The 18,374-nt window shown below is 46.5% G+C and overlaps 1 protein-coding gene across 3 annotated transcripts in view; it reads left to right on the top strand.

Annotated features, from left to right (window-relative positions):
* Window positions 1-17,143: 17,143 nt before the first annotated feature.
* The window catches only part of GOLGB1 (golgin B1), a 49,735-nt gene continuing 48,504 nt past the window's right edge, over window positions 17,144-18,374 (top strand). For all 3 annotated transcript variants that reach the window (XM_069765507.1, XM_069765506.1, XM_069765505.1), the window contains exon 1: window positions 17,144-17,263. The gene's annotated coding sequence lies outside the window, so the exon portion shown is untranslated. The remainder of the gene's footprint in view (window positions 17,264-18,374) is intronic.

Genomic DNA, 18,374 nt, shown 5'->3' with positions numbered 1-18,374 from the left:
AAGCAACCCACTAGCGCGGGAACAGCAAGGCTTAGCCCGCGCACAAATCCCACAGGACTGCACAAAAGAACGCACATCCCGTGACAAGGAAGGCCACCAAAAGGACCTACTAACCAAATCTCTGGTACCAAAAAACCCAGGATGGCCAGCCAACACAGAACAATGAACCTCAGAAATCACTTTACTAGTCCATATATCAGGAACAAACAGTTTCCCCACAGGACAGCGGTCAGGCTTAACAGCCTGAAATTCCTGAAGAACCCGCCGCAAATCAGGGGAGATAGCAGAAAGAATCACCCCTTCCTTCAAAATGCCGACCGGCTCAAGAACCCCAGGGGAATCAGGAAAAAAACTCCTAGAGAGGGCATCCGCCTTAACATTCTTAGTACCAGGAATGTACGAGACCACAAAATCAAAACGGGAGAAAAACAGGGACCATCGAGCCTGTCTAGGATTCAGCCGTTTGGCAGACTCGAGGTAAATCAGATTCTTATGATCGGTCAGGACCACAATACGGTGCTTGGCCCCCTCAAGCCAATGTCGCCACTCCTCAAATGCCCACTTCGTAGCCAACAACTCCCGATTGCCGACATCATAACTGCGTTCCGCAGGCGAAAACTTCCGAGAAAAGAAGGCACACGGTTTCATCAAGGAACCATCAGAATTCCTCTGAGACAAAACGGCCCCTGCCCCAATCTCAGACGCGTCAACCTCAACCTGAAATGGAAGAAAAACATCTGGCTGACGCAACACAGGGGCAGAAGTAAATCGGCGTTTAAGCTCCTGAAAGGCAGAAACAGCCGCGGAGGACCAATTCGTCACATCAGCGCCTTTCTTGGTCAAATCGGTTAGAGGTTTAACCACACTGGAGAAGTTGGAAATGAAACGACGATAAAAATTAGCAAAGCCCAAGAATTTCTGAAGGCTCTTCACAGATGTGGGCTGAATCCAATCATGAATGGCCTGAACCTTAACCGGATCCATTTCTATAGATGAGGGAGAAAAAATGAAACCCAAAAAAGAAACCTTCTGCACTCCAAAGAGGCACTTTGACCCCTTCACAAACAAAGCATTATTACGGAGGATCTGAAATACCATCCTGACCTGTTTCACATGAGACTCCCAATCATTGGAAAAAATCAAAATATCATCCAAATATACAACCATGAATTTATCAAGATAACTCTGAAAGATATCATGCATGAAGGATTGGAACACAGATGGGGCATTAGAGAGTCCGAATGGCATCACAAGGTATTCAAAATGACCTTCGGGCGTATTAAATGCAGTTTTCCATTCGTCACCCTGCTTGATATGAATAAGATTATATGCCCCTCGAAGGTCAATCTTAGTAAACCAGCTAGACCCCTTAATCCTAGCAAACAAATCAGTAAGCGAAGGGGTATTGAAATTTAACCGTGATCTTATTCAAGAGGCGATAATCAATACAGGGTCTAAAGGAGCCATCCTTCTTGGCAACAAAAAAGAACCCCGCTCCCAACGGTGAAGAAGATGGCCGAATATGCCCTTTCTCCAAAGACTCCTTAATAAAGCTCCGCATGGCGGTATGTTCAGGCACAGACAGGTTGAAAAGTCGGCCCTTAGGGAACTTACAACCTGGAATCAAATCAATAGCACAATCACAGTCCCTATGCGGTGGAAGGGAACTGGATTTGGGCTCATCGAATACATCCTGGAAGTCAGACAAAAACTCAGGAACTTCAGAAGAGGGGGAAGAGGAGATTGACATCAAAGGAACCTGATCATGAACCCCCTGACAACCCCAACTAGTCACAGACATGGATTTCCAATCTAACACCGGATTATGTAGCTGCAACCATGGAAAACCCAGCACAATATCATCATGCAAATTATGCAACACCAGAAAACGACAATCTTCCTGATGGGCTGGCGCCATGCGCATGGTCAGCTGTGTCCAAAACTGAGGTTTATTTTTAGCCAACGGTGTAGCATCAATGCCCCTCAAAGGAATAGGGTTCTGCAAAGGCTGCAAGGGAAAACCACAACGTCTGGCAAATTCTAAGTCCATTAAGTTCAGAGCGGCGCCTGAATCCACAAATGCCATGACAGAAAATGATGATAATGAGCAGATCAAGGTCACAGATAACAGAAATTTAGGTTGTATAGTACTGATGGCAACAGAACTAGCGATTCTCTTAGTACGCTTAGGGCAATCAGAAATAACATGAGCAGAATCGCCGCAGTAAAAACACAACTTATTCTGACGCCTGAATGTTTGACGTTCAGCTGTAGAAAAAATCCTATCACACTGCATAGGCTCATGGCTCCGCTCAGAGGACAACGCCACAGTGTGCACAATTCTGCGCTCGCGCAAGCGCCGATCAATCTGAATGGCCAGAGACATAGAATCACTCAGACCTGCAGGCGTGGGGAACCCCACCATAACATCTTTAATGGATTCAGAAAGACCCTGTCTGAAAATTGCCGCCAAGGCATCCTCATTCCATTTAGTCAGTACAGACCATTTTCTAAATTTCTGGCAATACAATTCTGCCGCTTCTTGACCTTGACACAGGGCTAACAAGATTTTCTCAGCCTGATCCACAGAATTAGGCTCATCATACAACAACCCCAATGCCTGAAAGAACGAATCAACATTAAGCAAAGCAGGATTGCCAGATTCCAGGGAAAATGCCCAATACTGTGGGTCACCACGCAGCAGAGATATGATGATTTTAACCTGCTGAATAGGATCACCAGAAGACCGGGGTCTTAATGCAAAAAACAGTTTACAGTTATTTTTGAAACTCAAAAATTTGGATCTGTCACCAAAGAATAAATCAGGAGTGGGAATCTTAGGTTCTAAGGCAGGAGTCTGAACAATGAAATCTGAAATACCCTGTACCCTAGCAGCAAGCTGATCCACCCGAGAAACTAACTCCTGAACATTCATGTTAATACTAGACTCCGTAGCCACCCAGAGGTAAAGAGGGAGGAACAGACCAAACAGGCTAAGGAAAAAAAAATGGCTCAAAATCTTTCCACCCTTCTTCTGAGATGCAATTAACTCATTGTTGGCCAGTTGTACTGTTATGATCTGGTGGCCTTGGAGCAGCATGAGACGTACTCTGGAGAAGGTGGTCCCTGTACTGACCGCAAACCCTGAACCTAGCAGCGCAACTAAAAGTAGCCGTGGGGGTACCTAACTCTCCCTAGACCCCTCGGCACAGCCTAAGATCTAACTACCCCTAAAGACAGAAACAGGAAACCTATCTTGCCTCAGAGAAAATCCCCAAAGGATAGATAGCCCCCCACAAATATTGACTGTGAGAGGAGAGGGAAATAACATACGCAGATATGAAATCAGATTTTAGCATAGGAGGCCATACTAGCTAAAAAGAAAGAATAGAACAGAGTACTATGCGGTCAGTATAAAAACACTAGAAAATATCCACCGCAGAAAATACGGATTACCACATCTGACTAAAGACATGGGGGGTATATCTGCATCTCCAGAGAAATAGCTAGGCTGCAAAAAATCCTTCACAGACCAGGCTGGACAAGACAAAAACATGAAAATGCACAGAACTATAAGGTCCACTGCAGGTGGACAGCAAAAACAAAGCCAGGACTTATCTTTGTAGAAAAACACAGCAAACTGGAGAGACCAGCAGGGAAGTGAATCCTTCAAGAACAATGGACAACTCGCACTGACTAAAGGATCCAGCAAAGCTATATACCCCAGTCAGTTTTGCAATTAGTAGATACACTTGTCCACTCCTGCAGTCCAGGCACAACTGCATTACCCTCTACAACCACCGGAGGGAGCCCAAAAGCTGAATTCACAACAGGGAATCTCGATCCGTGTCTGCTGCGGTCTCCCATTCTGCATCGGCCGCAGTGGAGCCTGCTCAGCGGAGACCACTCGTCCCAGCGTCTCGCTGGGACTGATACTGTGCAAAGGGTTACTGCTGCCTCTCCAGGCTCTGCTATTGTACCCTGCACTGATCTGCGGCGAGCAGGCTTTTCTGGGACTAAGTCCTGCTTTGCACACACTGAGCATGCCCAGGGTAAGATCTCTCAGTGGAGATCAAGGGTCACATGCTCAGGTACTGCAGCAACTTCCATTGGTCCTTCTTGGAAGGTCCTGTAGGTACTAGGACTAAGTCCTGCTTTGCACACACTGAGCAGGCCCAGGGCAAGATCTCTCAGTGGAGATCTAGAGTCACATGCTCAGTACTGCAGCAACTTCCATTGGTCCTTCTAGGAAGGTCCTGTACGTGCTGCAACTATTTAAGGCTCGCATGGCCGCACGGCCATGCGCTAGTATCTTCCTATTTTATGTGCTTTGCGCCAGTGTGGTCATGTGTTTGTATGTGTTCAGGGACCCGGCTGAAATAAGCCCCTAGAATGCTGGCACCTCCGGCGAGGAGATTGTGTTTGTGTGTATTCAGGGACCTGGCTGAAATAAGCCCCTAGAATGCTGGCACCTCCGGTGAGGAGTTTTGTGTGCATGCATGACCACTGACTGCTCTCGTTTGGGTAGTTAGCCTGTGCCTCTGTGAAAGTCTAACAGGGCACAGAGCTTTGCTTTCTTGGCTGCTCTGTGAAGCTAACAGAGCTGGTTCTTACCGCCATATAGTGCGGCCATTTACTTAGCAGCAGGTTCTTTCCTGCACGGTGGATCCCGGGTTGCGAACGCACCAATCCCATCTAATAAATATATCCTGTGCGTTCCGCCAACCCTAACACCATGGGATATTCATTTTGATTTACATTGATAATTGTTGTTTTATTGTTCTGAACACATTCCACTATGCAATGAATAAAAATTTGCAACTGGAATATTTCATTCAGAGATATCTAGGATGTGGGATTTTAGTGTTCCCTTTATTTTTTTGAGCAGTGTATATATTTGTGATGCCATGACTGCCACATGAGCTTTGCAGCAATCAGTGGTCCGTTGTTGTGAATTCTGTGGCTGAATTCACTCCTGTGGTCACAAGTGGTACTGCAGCTTCTGAGCTTCCTCCCTCAGGTGTTCTGGTGAGCTCGTTAACTGCTTCATTACTTAACTCCGCCTGATGCTGCTATCCTTGCTCCTTGTCAATGTTTCAGTGTTGGATCTGAGCTTCTCCTGATTGTTCCTGTGACCTGCTGCTCTGTATAGCTAAGTGCCTTTTGCTTTTTTGTTGCTTTTTTTCTGTCCAGCTTGTCTTTTGTTTTGCTGGAAGCTCTGAGACGCAAAGGGTGTACCGCTGTGCCGTTAGTTCGGCACGGTGGGTTTTTTTTGCCCCCTTTGCGTGGTTTTGCTTTAGGGTTTTTTGTAGACTGCAAAGTTCGCTTTACTGTCCTCGCTCTGTCCTAGAATATCGGGCCCCACTTTGCTGAATCTATTTCATCCCTACGTTTTGTCTTTTCATCTTACTCACAGTCATTATATGTGGGGGGCTGCCTTTTCCTTTGGGGAATTTCTCTGGGGCAAGTCAGGCCTATTTTTCTATCTTCAGGCTAGCTAGTTTCTTAGGCTGTGCCGAGTTGCCTAGGTAGTTGTTAGGCGCAATCCACAGCCGCTTTTAGTTGTGTTTAGGATAGGATCAGGTGTGCAGTCTACAGAGTTTCCACGTCTCAGAGCTCGTTCTTGTATTTTTGGGTATTTGTCAGATCACTGTGTGCGCTCTGATCGCTAAGCACACTGTGTTTCTGGATTGCCTTCATAACACCTGTCATTAGCAAACATAACAGTACAAGGAGCCAAACTAATGATTCTCAATAGAGGGAAAGAAAAAGTTCTGACATCATTTTTTTTTTTTTTCTTCTGCTCTGTGTTCATTTTTTTTTTCCCCTAGACATTTGGGTGATTCTGGACACAGGGGTGGACATGGATATTCAGGGTCTGTGCTCTTCAATGGATAATCTCGTTATAAATGTACAAAAAATTCAAGATACTATTGATCAGAAATCTATGTTAGAACCAAGAATTCCTATTCCTGAATTGTTTTTTGGAGATAGAACTAAGTTTCTAAGTTTCAAAAATAATTGTAAGCTATTTCTGGCCTTGAAACCTCATTCTTCTGGTAATCCTATTCAACAGGTTTTGATTATTATTTCTTTTTTGCGCGGGGACCCTCAAGACTGGGCATTTTCTCTTGCGCCAGGAGACCCTGCATTGAGTAGTGTCGATGCGTTTTTCCTGGCGCTCGGATTGCTGTACGATGAGCCTAATTCAGTGGATCAGGCTGAGAAAAATTTGCTGGCTTTGTGCCAGGGTCAGGATGATATAGAAGTATATTGTCAGAAATTTAGGAAATGGTCAGTACTCACTCAGTGGAATGAATCTGCGCTGGCAGCTTTGTTCAGAAAGGGTCTCTCTGAGGCTCTTAAGGATGTCATGGTGGGATTTCCTATGCCTGCTGGTTTGAATGAGTCTTTGTCTTTGGCCATTCAGATCGGTCGACGCTTGCGCGAGCGTAAATCTGTGCACCATTTGGCGGTACTGCCTGAGGTTAAACCTGAGCCTATGCAGTGCGATAGGACTATGACTAGAGTTGAACGGCAGGAATACAGACGTCTGAATGGTCTGTGTTTCTACTGTGGTGATTCCACTCATGCTATTTCTGATTGTCCTAAGCGCACTAAGCGGTCCGCTAGGTCTGCCGTCATTGGTACTGTACAGTCCAAATTCCTTCTGTCCATTACCTTGATATGCTCTTTGTCGTCGTTTTCTGTCATGGCGTTTGTGGATTCGGGCGCTGCCCTGAATCTGATGGATTTGGATTATGCTAAACGTTGTGGGTTTTTCTTGGAGCCTTTGCGGTGTCCTATTCCATTGAGAGGAATTGATGCTACACCTTTGGCCAAGAATAAACCTCAATACTGGGCCCAGCTGACCATGTGCATGGCTCCTGCACATCAGGAAGTTATTCGCTTTCTGGTGTTGCATAATCTGCATGATGTGGTCGTGTTGGGGTTGCCATGGCTACAAACCCATAATCCAGTATTGGATTGGAATTCCATGTCGGTATCCAGCTGGGGTTGTCAGGGGGTACATGGTGATGTTCCATTTTTGTCGATTTCGTCATCCACCCCTTCTGAGGTCCCAGAGTTCTTGTCTGATTATCAGGATGTATTTGAAGAGCCCAAGTCCGATGCTCTACCTCCGCATAGGGATTGTGATTGTGCTATCAATTTGATTCCTGGTAGTAAATTCCCTAAAGGTCGATTATTTAATTTATCCGTGCCCGAACACGCCGCTATGCGCAGTTATGTGAAGGAATCCCTGGAGAAGGGACATATTCGCCCATCGTCATCACCACTGGGAGCAGGGTTCTTCTTTGTAGCCAAGAAGGATGGTTCGCTGAGACCGTGTATTGATTACCGCCTTCTTAATAAGATCACTGTTAAATTTCAGTATCCCTTGCCATTGTTATCTGACTTGTTTGCTCGGATTAAGGGGGCTAGTTGGTTCACTAAGATAGATCTTCGTGGTGCGTATAATCTGGTGAGAATCAGGCAAGGAGATGAATGGAAAACTGCATTCAATATGCCCGAGGGTCATTTTGAGTATCTAGTGATGCCGTTCGGACTTGCCAATGCTCCATCTGTGTTTCAGTCTTTAATGCATGACATCTTCCGTGAGTATCTGGATAAATTCCTGATTGTTTACTTGGATGACATTTTGATCTTCTCAGATGATTGGGAGTCTCATGTGAAGCAGGTCAGAATGGTTTTTCAGGTCCTGCGTGCTAACTCTTTGTTTGTGAAGGGATCAAAGTGTCTCTTCGGTGTGCAGAAAGTTTCATTTTTAGGGTTCATCTTTACCCCTTCTACTATCGAGATGGATCCAGTTAAGGTCCAAGCCATCCAGGATTGGATTCAGCCGACATCTCTGAAAAGTCTGCAAAAGTTCCTGGGCTTTGCTAATTTTTATCGTCGCTTCATCTGTAATTTTTCTAGCATTGCCAAACCATTGACCGATTTGACCAAGAAGGGTGCTGATTTGGTTAATTGGTCTTCTGCTGCTGTGGAAGCTTTTCAGGAGTTGAAGCGTCGTTTTTGTTCTGCCCCTGTGTTGTGTCAGCCAGATGTTTCTCTTCCGTTCCAGGTCGAGGTTGATGCTTCTGAGATTGGAGCAGGGGCGGTTTTGTCACAGAGAGGTTCTGATTGCTCAGTGATGAAACCATGTGCTTTCTTTTCCAGGAAGTTTTCGCCCGCTGAGCGTAATTATGATGTGGGCAATCGAGAGTTGCTGGCCATGAAGTGGGCATTCGAGGAGTGGCGTCATTGGCTTGAAGGAGCTAAGCATCGCGTGGTGGTATTGACTGATCATAAGAACTTGACTTATCTCGAGTCTGCCAAGCGCTTGAATCCTAGACAGGCCCGTTGGTCGTTATTTTTTGCCCGCTTCGACTTTGTGATTTCGTACCTTCCGGGCTCTAAAAATGTGAAGGCGGATGCTCTGTCTAGGAGTTTTGTGCCCGACTCTCCGGGTTTATCTGAGCCAGCGGGTATCCTCAAGGAAGGAGTCATTGTGTCTGCCATCTCCCCTGATTTGCGGCGGGTGCTGCAAAAATTTCAGGCGAATAAACCTGATCGTTGTCCAGCAGAGAAACTGTTCGTCCCTGATAGGTGGACTAATAAACTTATCTCTGAACTTCATTGTTCAGTGTTGGCTGGTCATCCTGGAATCTTTGGTACCAGAGAGTTAGTGGCTAGATCCTTCTGGTGGCCATCTCTGTCACGGGATGTACGTACTTTTGTGCAGTCCTGTGGGATTTGTGCTAGGGCTAAGCCCTGCTGTTCTCGTGCCAGTGGGTTGCTTTTGCCCTTGCCGGTCCCAAAGAGGCCTTGGACACATATTTCGATGGATTTCATTTCTGATCTTCCCGTTTCTCAAAAGATGTCAGTCATTTGGGTGGTCTGTGATCGCTTTTCTAAAATGGTCCATCTGGTGCCCTTGGCTAAATTGCCTTCCTCCTCTGATTTGGTACCTTTGTTCTTTCAGCATGTGGTTCGGTTGCATGGCATTCCTGAGAATATTGTTTCTGACAGAGGTTCCCAGTTTGTTTCAAGGTTTTGGCGAGCCTTTTGTGGTAGGATGGGCATTGACCTATCCTTTTCCTCGGCTTTCCATCCTCAGACTAATGGCCAGACCGAACGAACCAATCAGACCTTGGAAACATATCTGAGATGTTTTGTTTCTGCAGACCAGGATGATTGGGTGTCCTTTTTGCCGTTGGCTGAGTTCGCCCTTAATAATCGGGCCAGCTCGGCTACCTTGGTTTCTCCATTTTTTTGCAATTCTGGGTTCCATCCTCGTTTCTCTTCAGGACAGGTTGAGTCTTCGGACTGTCCTGGTGTGGATTCTGTGGTGGATAGGTTGCAGCAGATCTGGACTCAGGTAGTGGATAATTTGATCTTGTCCCAGGAGAAAGCTCAACTTTTCGCTAATCGCAGACGCCGTGTGGGTCCCCGACTTCGTGTTGGGGATCTGGTTTGGTTATCTTCTCGTCATATTCCTATGAAGGTTTCCTCTCCTAAATTTAAACCTCGTTTTATTGGTCCGTATAGGATTTCTGAGGTTCTCAATCCTGTGTCTTTTCGTTTGACCCTCCCAGACTCCTTTTCCATACATAATGTATTCCATAGGTCGTTGTTGCGGAGATACGTGGCACCTATGGTTCCATCTGTTGAGCCTCCTGCCCCGGTTTTGGTGGAGGGGGAATTGGAGTATATTGTGGAGAAGATTTTGGATTCTCGTGTTTCTAGACGGAAACTCCAGTATCTGGTTAAATGGAAGGGTTATGCTCAGGAAGATAATTCCTGGGTTTTTGCCTCTGATGTTCATGCTTCCGATCTTGTTCGTGCCTTTCATGCGGCTCATCCTGGTCGGCCTGGGGGCTCTGGTGAGGGTTCGGTGACCCCTCCTCAAGGGGGAGGTACTGTTGTGAATTCTGTGGCTGAATTCACTCCTGTGGTCACAAGTGGTACTGCAGCTTCTGAGCTTCCTCCCTCAGGTGTTCTGGTGAGCTCGTTAACTGCTTCATTACTTAACTCCGCCTGATGCTGCTATCCTTGCTCCTTGTCAATGTTTCAGTGTTGGATCTGAGCTTCTCCTGATTGTTCCTGTGACCTGCTGCTCTGTATAGCTAAGTGCCTTTTGCTTTTTTGTTGCTTTTTTTCTGTCCAGCTTGTCTTTTGTTTTGCTGGAAGCTCTGAGACGCAAAGGGTGTACCGCCGTGCCGTTAGTTCGGCACGGTGGGTTTTTTTTGCCCCCTTTGCGTGGTTTTGCTTTAGGGTTTTTTGTAGACTGCAAAGTTCGCTTTACTGTCCTCGCTCTGTCCTAGAATATCGGGCCCCACTTTGCTGAATCTATTTCATCCCTACGTTTTGTCTTTTCATCTTACAGTCATTATATGTGGGGGGCTGCCTTTTCCTTTGGGGAATTTCTCTGGGGCAAGTCAGGCCTATTTTTCTATCTTCAGGCTAGCTAGTTTCTTAGGCTGTGCCGAGTTGCCTAGGTAGTTGTTAGGCGCAATCCACAGCCGCTTTTAGTTGTGTTTAGGATAGGATCAGGTGTGCAGTCTACAGAGTTTCCACGTCTCAGAGCTCGTTCTTGTATTTTTGGGTATTTGTCAGATCACTGTGTGCGCTCTGATCGCTAAGCACACTGTGTTTCTGGATTGCCTTCATAACACCTGTCATTAGCAAACATAACAGTCCGTGTGCTATGCGATGTTTTCTCGCATAGCACTCGTCCGTATTCTACGCTAGTGTGACCCTGGCCTTAAAGGGATAGTCCACTTTCAAAGGTCTTTGTCTCAACTATGACTCTCATAGACAACACAGCAGTGCTCGGCTAAGCCATCTGTCCCTGTGTATGGAGGACTCGGGAAAGATAGCAGCCAGGCAAACCATCAGCCAAACAATTGTTTGACCAACAGCTGTAAATTATTTATGGAAGGCTACTACTTGGGCCACCCTATTTTTACATGAAGTAGTCCTTCTTCTAACATAAAAATACAATGGCCTCAATTCATACATATTGGTGTTTTTCTCTACGGTCTTGATGAGGGGACACACGCCTCTTAATGAATCAGGAGAGGTATAAAGTGGCATTTGCCCTGCCACAAATCTTATTCAACGAAGGGAATGGAGTAAGATCTGTGGCATAAAGAACACCACCACTCATCGTGAGAAACAGGTCGCCATGCCCCGTCACAACCAGCTCCACCCACTTTGTCAGAGTTGGGTAAAAATGCCATGAAAACGCAAAGTCACAAAATATGTGTGTGCAGGCTTGTGATGCGCAAACATTTGGCAAATTTTCAAAGCTTTTTACTCCAGCTTTCTGGCTTTGCTGAATCGGAGCCCATATACCTACCTCCCACAGCGGCACCATCTCAGCGATATCTGCACTGGGGTATATACACTGCTCAAAAAAATAAAGGGAACACTTAAACAACAGAATCTAACTCCAAGTAAATCAAACTTCTGTGAAATCAAACTGTCCACTTAGGAAGCAACACTGTTTGACAATCAATTTCACATGCTGTTGTGCAAATGGAATAGACAACAGATGGAAATTATTGGCAATTATCAAGACTCCCTCAATAAAGGAGTGGTTCTGCAGGTGGGGACCACAGACCACATCACATGTGTCTGCACAAACGGTTAGAAACCAACTCCATGAAGATGGTCTGAGTGCCCGATGTCTACAGATGGGGGTTGTGTTCACAGCCCAACACCGTGCAGGACGCTTGACATTTGCCACAGAACACCAGGATTGGTAAATTCGCCACTGGCGCCCTGTGCTCTTCACAGATGAAAGCAGGTTCACACTGAGCACATGTGACAGAGTCTGGAGACGCCGTGGAGTGCGATCTACTGCCTGCAACATCATTCAGCATGACCGGTTTTGGCAGTGGGTCAGTAATGGTGTGGGGTGGCATTTCTTTGGAGGGCCGCACAGCCCTCCATGTGATCGCCAGAGGTAGCCTGACTGCTATTAGGTACCGAGATGAGATCCTCAGACCCCTTGTGAGACCATATGCTGGTGTGGTTGACTCTGGGTTCCTCCTAATGCAGGACAATGCCAGACCTCGTGGCTGGAGTGTGTCAGCAGTTCCTGCAAGATGAAAGCACTGAAGCTATGGACTGGCCCGCCCGTTCCCCAGACCTGAATCCTGAGCACATCTGGGACATCATGTCTCGCTCCATCCACCAACGTCACGTTGCACCACAGACTGTCCAGGAGTTGGCGGATGCTTTAGTCCAGGTCTGGGAGGAGATCCCTCAGGAGACCATCCGCCACTTCATCAGGAGCACACCCAGGCGTTGTACAATAAGGAGGTCATACAGGCACATGGAGGCCACACACAATACTGAGCATCTTTTCCTTGTTATGAGGCATTTCCACTGAAGTTGGATCAGCCTGTAATTTGATTTTCCACTTTGATTTTGAGTTGAGTATCATTCCAAATCCAGACCTCCATAGGATATTCATTTTGATTTACATTGATAATTGTTATGTTTTATTGTTCTGAACACATTCCACTATGCAATGAATAAAAATTTGCAACTGGAATATTTCATTCAGAGATATCTAGGATGTGGGATTTTAGTGTTCCCTTTATTTTTTTGAGCAGTGTATATTTCTGTGATGCGATGTCTGCCATGAGCTTTGCAGCAATCAGCAGTCGGTATTGTTCTGCTGCACTCTCACTTCTAGTAATGAGCGAGTGTACTCATTGCCCGGGTGACCTCCGAGTATTTATGACTGCTCGGAGATTTAGATTTCATCGGGGCAGCTGAATGATTTACAGCTACTAGTCAGGCTGAGTACATGTGGGGGTTGCCAGGGAATCCATCAATCAAGCAGGCTAGTAGTTATAAATCATTCAGCTGCCGCTATGAAATCTACCATAAATCTCCGAGCAGTCATAAATACTCGGAGGTCACCGAAGCGCGCTCGAGAAAACCGGAGCAACGAGTACACTCGCTCACTACTACTCACTTCCCTTGGAAGAATGTCAAACAGAATGAGAGAGAGCGTAGCAGCCCAATAACGGCCGCTGATTGTCTGCAGGGCTCATTAAGTATATGGGTATGTTCACACGTGGGTTTTTGCTGCCGCAGTAAAACAGCTGCAGAAAAAAAGCAGGTTTTGCTGTTTTTTTGTGCGTTTCTTGCTGCGTTTTTGTCATGCTACATTTGTCTTTTGTGCATGCTGGTTAAGTTTAGTGACAAACAAAATCTGATTCTATTTCATACTGTTTTGACACAAAAAAACTCAGCAAAACTTGATACCTGCGTTTTTGCTGTCTTTTTTTCAGCATTTTTTCACCACTCATTCCTTTCAATGGGTGAAAAACACTGAAAAAAAAATGAAAGTGACATTCTGCAAAAACCATGCAAAGCACAAAATACTGAGGACAAAAAAAAAACAAGGCGTGTGCATAAGATTTCTGGTATCTCAAAGGCTTTGCTGGTACTGTAAAACGCAGCTGAAAATTTCCACAAAACAAAGCAAGAAAAATGTTCCATGTGAACATGCCCTAACAATGTGACTTGAGCCCTGGCACAGACATTGCTGGAATGATGCCGGCGCGGGAGGTGAGGTGCATAGTGGTTTTCTTCTAGAAGGGGGGCACTTTATTTACAGGAACTCTATCAGCACAGAATGACTGTGCAAACCAAGTACAGGGGCTCAGTGCATCATTGCGGGGGCCAATCATTTATATACACCTTCCCACTTACTTATTTTCCATCTATATAAACCCCCCTCTTTGATTGACAGCTCAGGCTGCATAGAGCCAGAGAAGGAAGGTGATAGCGGGAAACCAAGCAGATGGCAAGGTGTATATAAATGACTGGCTCTTAACACCAAGGTGGGACTGGGTTGTCTGAGGCCCAGAGGACAATTGACCCTAGGGGCCCACCCCACAGATATCTGTAAGCCATTATCCCCGATATAGTGGAGCATCGACTGTAAAACACAGGCGGCTCCTGCATATCTACTGTGCGCCCTCATAACTGGGATGTATAATTATGGTAGTTTGCATTAAAGGGATTCTATGGCTAAAACAAGTTATCAACGATCCATGGGCTCCACAGGATAGGTAACTAGTGGAGTCCAACCATTGAAAACCGCACCGATCAGAAGAATTGGGAAGTTTTATCCCTGACAAGATACTTTTATCTCCATTTGAAAATGGAGCGGCAGGTGGGATGTCTGACTGTAGCGCATTCATTCTCTTTGCAGCTTCCAGAAAAAAACAAGCGCAGCGCTCGCAGCCGAGGGAATAAATGGATCAGTGGGCAATTTGTACATGCCGCTCCAGTCTAATGGGGATAAACATTCCACATCCTGCCGATTGGTGCAGGTCCTAACAGTCAGACCCCACCAATCAATAACTTATCACTTACCCTGTAGAAAGGCGATTATTTTTTCACCCCTGTGAGAGCATCTCCACCGCTGTGTTCCAAGTTTTTAATCTCTAATGGAAATAAAGAATCTTCTCCTAACTAATATCGGAGAGAACAAATGACCGCTATACACAACACAATCCAACATACCAAGACCAAAAATACCACATACAAGGGGGAAATACCATCACACCATGACCAGACCACATATTACCACCACATAGTGACCAAATAACACTACATACAAGGGAGAAATACCACACCAGTGACATTATACACAGGAGCTCTGTATATAGTGTCAGTGTACAGGTAATACAGAGATCACCAGTGACATTATATACAGGAGCTCTGTATATAGTATCAGTGTACAGGTAATACAGTGATCACCAGTGACATTATACACAGGAGCTCTGTATATAGTGTACAGGTAATGCAGTGATCACAAGTGACATTATACACAGGAGCTCTGTATATAGTGGCAGTGTACAGGTAATACAGGGAACACCAGTGACATTATATACAGGAGCTCTATATATAGTATCAGTGTACAGGTAATACAGTGATCACTGGTGATATTATACACAGGAGCTCTGTATATAGTGTCAGTGTACAGGTAATGCAGTGATCACCAGTGACATTATACACAGGAGCTTTGTATATAGTGTATAGGTTGCGTGTACCAGTGACATCACTTGGTGAAATCCTTCATCTTCGCTTTTCTTCTTCATCAGCACAGACCGCCATCACTTCTTATAGCCACGACTCATCTCTGCAGATAAAAAAACACACAGTCATGAATAGCTGACCTCTTCTAGCGCACATTGCACACTTTTTCCCAGATTTATACACTATGCCAGATGAAGAAAAAAAGCGACATATTGCTGCAGTAACAGGACCTCCCTTGTGTTTCCCCCATGGAAACAGTCTCCTAAATTAAGTAAATGATTATAAATTATAAGTAAATTATATCATAGCAGTAATATCTCCTAATTGCCCCCTACAGTAATTATGTCCCCCACTTGCCACCATAAACTAATAATGTATGTTCCTCATTCTGTCCCTCATACAGTAATTAAAGGGACACTGTCACCTGAATTTGGAGGGAACAATCTTCAGCCATGGAGGCGGGGTTTTGGGGTTTTTGATTCACCCTTTCCTTACCCGCTGGCTGCATGCTGGCTGCAATATTGGATTGAAGTTCATTCTCTGTCCTCCGTAGTACACGCCTGCACAAGGTGCAATCTTGCCTTGCGCAGGCGTGTACTATGGAGGACAGAGAATGAACTTCAATCCAATATTGCAGCCAGCATGCAGCCAGCGGGTAAGGAAAGGGTGAATCAAAAACCCAAAAACCCCGCCTCCATGGCTGAAGATTGTTCCCTCCAAATTCAGGTGACAGTGTCCCTTTAAGTCACTCATCATGGTCTCCTTTATTTAATAATGTAACCCATCCAGGGCCCCTATGTCTCTTGTCCATCCTGCCCCCATATGTCTCTTGTCCATCCTGCCCCCATATGTCCCTTGTCCATCCTGCCCCCATATGTCCCTTGTCCATCCTGGCCCCCATATGTCCCTTGTCCATCCTGGCCCCCATATGTCCCTTGTCCATCCTGCCCCCATATGTCCCTTGTCCATCCTGCCCCCATATGTCCCTTGTCCATCCTGGCCCCCATATGTCCCTTGTCCATCCTGGCCCCCATATGTCCCTTGTCCATCCTGGCCTCCATATGTCCATATATTATATGTATGCCCATATAAAAAGAAAAAAGTATGACGGCACTAGGCTAAAGGGTTTTAGATGGTTTTCCAAGTGAGCAATTTACTCCAACGATCAAAGTCTCTCATGGCAATCGGACCAACGGTGGGATACAATCGCACTGTGGTGCTCTACCAAACAGTATATTGTATTGCGCATCCAAAGGAATTAATTTTATTTTAAATAAATTGTATTAAAAATCCTTTAGTCTTCCATATATCGGAGTAAGGACATGCCTTTCGGGCTGCAGGTAAAACGAGAGGGTGCGGGGAGTGAACCGGACGACGGCCGTTTCGCGCGCAATGCACTTCAACAGGTCCAGATGATACAGGCAGAGAAACAGGAAGACGGCCGTTTCGCGTTATGCACGCTTCCACGGGTCCAGATCATCTGCCTGTATCATCATATGGCCAGTATGTAAGCAAAACAGCAGTGCAGCCCCACACGTCCTCCCTCTGCCACTGGGACTATGGAGAGTCCTGCGCACACGTGATCAGAGCATTTTATAGGACAAGATTCAGACTTGTGAGTTGATCCCTGCAGACACCTGAGCTCCGGTTTTCCCGTACAGTTCTCCATTGTGCGCTTAGAAGCCATAGTTGCGTCTCCTAGTAACGCATTCCTGTCATTCCTCCACTCGGCTGTATCAGTACTGCAGGTCTGTGCGCAGCCTGCTATCCCCGCGCAGTCCACGGCTAGCTAGCTGCAGAGTCACCGCCTGTGATTGGCCGGAGAGCGGGCACGCCCACAACCACGCCCCCTTCTGGAAGCTCAGCTCTTAGGTCGTGACGTCATTGTTTTTACTAGCGATCCCCGTCTTCTGATTTGCTCCTCATATTGCAGTAGGGCGGGGAGACTATCCAATAGATGTAATTGGTCAACTTCTAAAGTACGACACACCTACTGGGCGGAGAAAGCAGGGGTCCTTCGCACTGATTGGATAACTACTTAGAAGGAGGTGGAGTTCTGATTTCATCCGGAAGTGCTGCGCTGCTGATGTGGCCAGAGGCGGAGCCGCAAGCAAGGGGTACGGGAAGACATCAGTGTGATCGGAGCCGTAGACGAACCCCCCGGAGAGAAGAGGTGGTCCGGGGAGAGGTAAAGCTCGGCGTGTTCCTAATGGTGGCACAGGGCTCTCATGTCCGTGCACACCCGTCACTCCACCGCCAGCGCTGCCCCTTCAGTACATGGCACTGCCGCAGCCTGGCACAGTGACACTGGTGGGACCAGGCTATTGCTGTATTATTGGGGCTACCCTCATTGTGTTCCCTGGCGCTGCTGTCTGTGACCTGTAGAATGTGTCCGTCTCCCTGAGGTCCTGCTCAGTCCTCGCCCCAGTGTGGGCACGGCTACTGCGTGCCAGGTACAATGTGCCCATGTCCTGAAGCCGGCTCCACACCTTCCTGGCGTTTTGTGGCTAGGTTCACATTGCGTTAGTGCAATCCGTTTAGCGGATATGCTAACGGATTGCGCTAACGCAATGTCCATAAAGGGATTGCGTTTGGTGATCCCGCTAGCGCAGATGCCCGATCTGCGCTAGCGAAGAACGGACCCAAAAACGCTGCAAGCAGCGTCCGCGGTCCTTCCGAAACTAACGGCACATCGCACACGCATGCCAAAAATGGCATACGTTAGCGATGCGTCAGCGATCCATTAGCACATTGCAGTCAATGGGTGCGCTAACGGATCTGTTACATAGCGTTAATTGCGACAATTGCGCCATGTAATGGAGTCCATTAGGGGACACCCATTAACGCAATGTGAACCTGAATAAGTGGGGCTCGCCTCATCACTATAAATGGGTAAAATTGCCAAGAGTTTGCTATAAACGGGTGACGTAGCATTTTACCTCTTATCGAAAATCCTCTGGAGTCTGGAGGCCGCCCCTTGCGTCTGTGTTGCCCCCCCCTTGCGCGCCCCTGTGTCGCCGCCCCCCTTTGCGCGCCCCTGTGTCGCCGCCCTCCTTTGCGCGCACCTGTGTTGCCGCCCCCCCTTGCGCGCCCCTGTGTACACAAGAATTGCACACATTTCTGGAATATGACTTGATGGCCACTTTTTATTATTGTTGATAACTTCCTTTTATGAAAAAAAAAAAACACATTTACACGTCGTTCAAGATGTCAAATTAGTTAAAAAAAAAAAAAAAATCTGTCCAGAAATGTTCTTTGATTGAGACGGAGAGGTAATTTCTCAGTGACTAATGGCCCCA

The sequence above is a fragment of the Ranitomeya imitator genome, chromosome 4 (assembly GCF_032444005.1).
Source record: "Ranitomeya imitator isolate aRanImi1 chromosome 4, aRanImi1.pri, whole genome shotgun sequence".
Classification (NCBI taxonomy): domain Eukaryota; kingdom Metazoa; phylum Chordata; class Amphibia; order Anura; family Dendrobatidae; genus Ranitomeya; species Ranitomeya imitator.
This window is presented reverse-complemented; position numbering and strand designations above follow the sequence as displayed.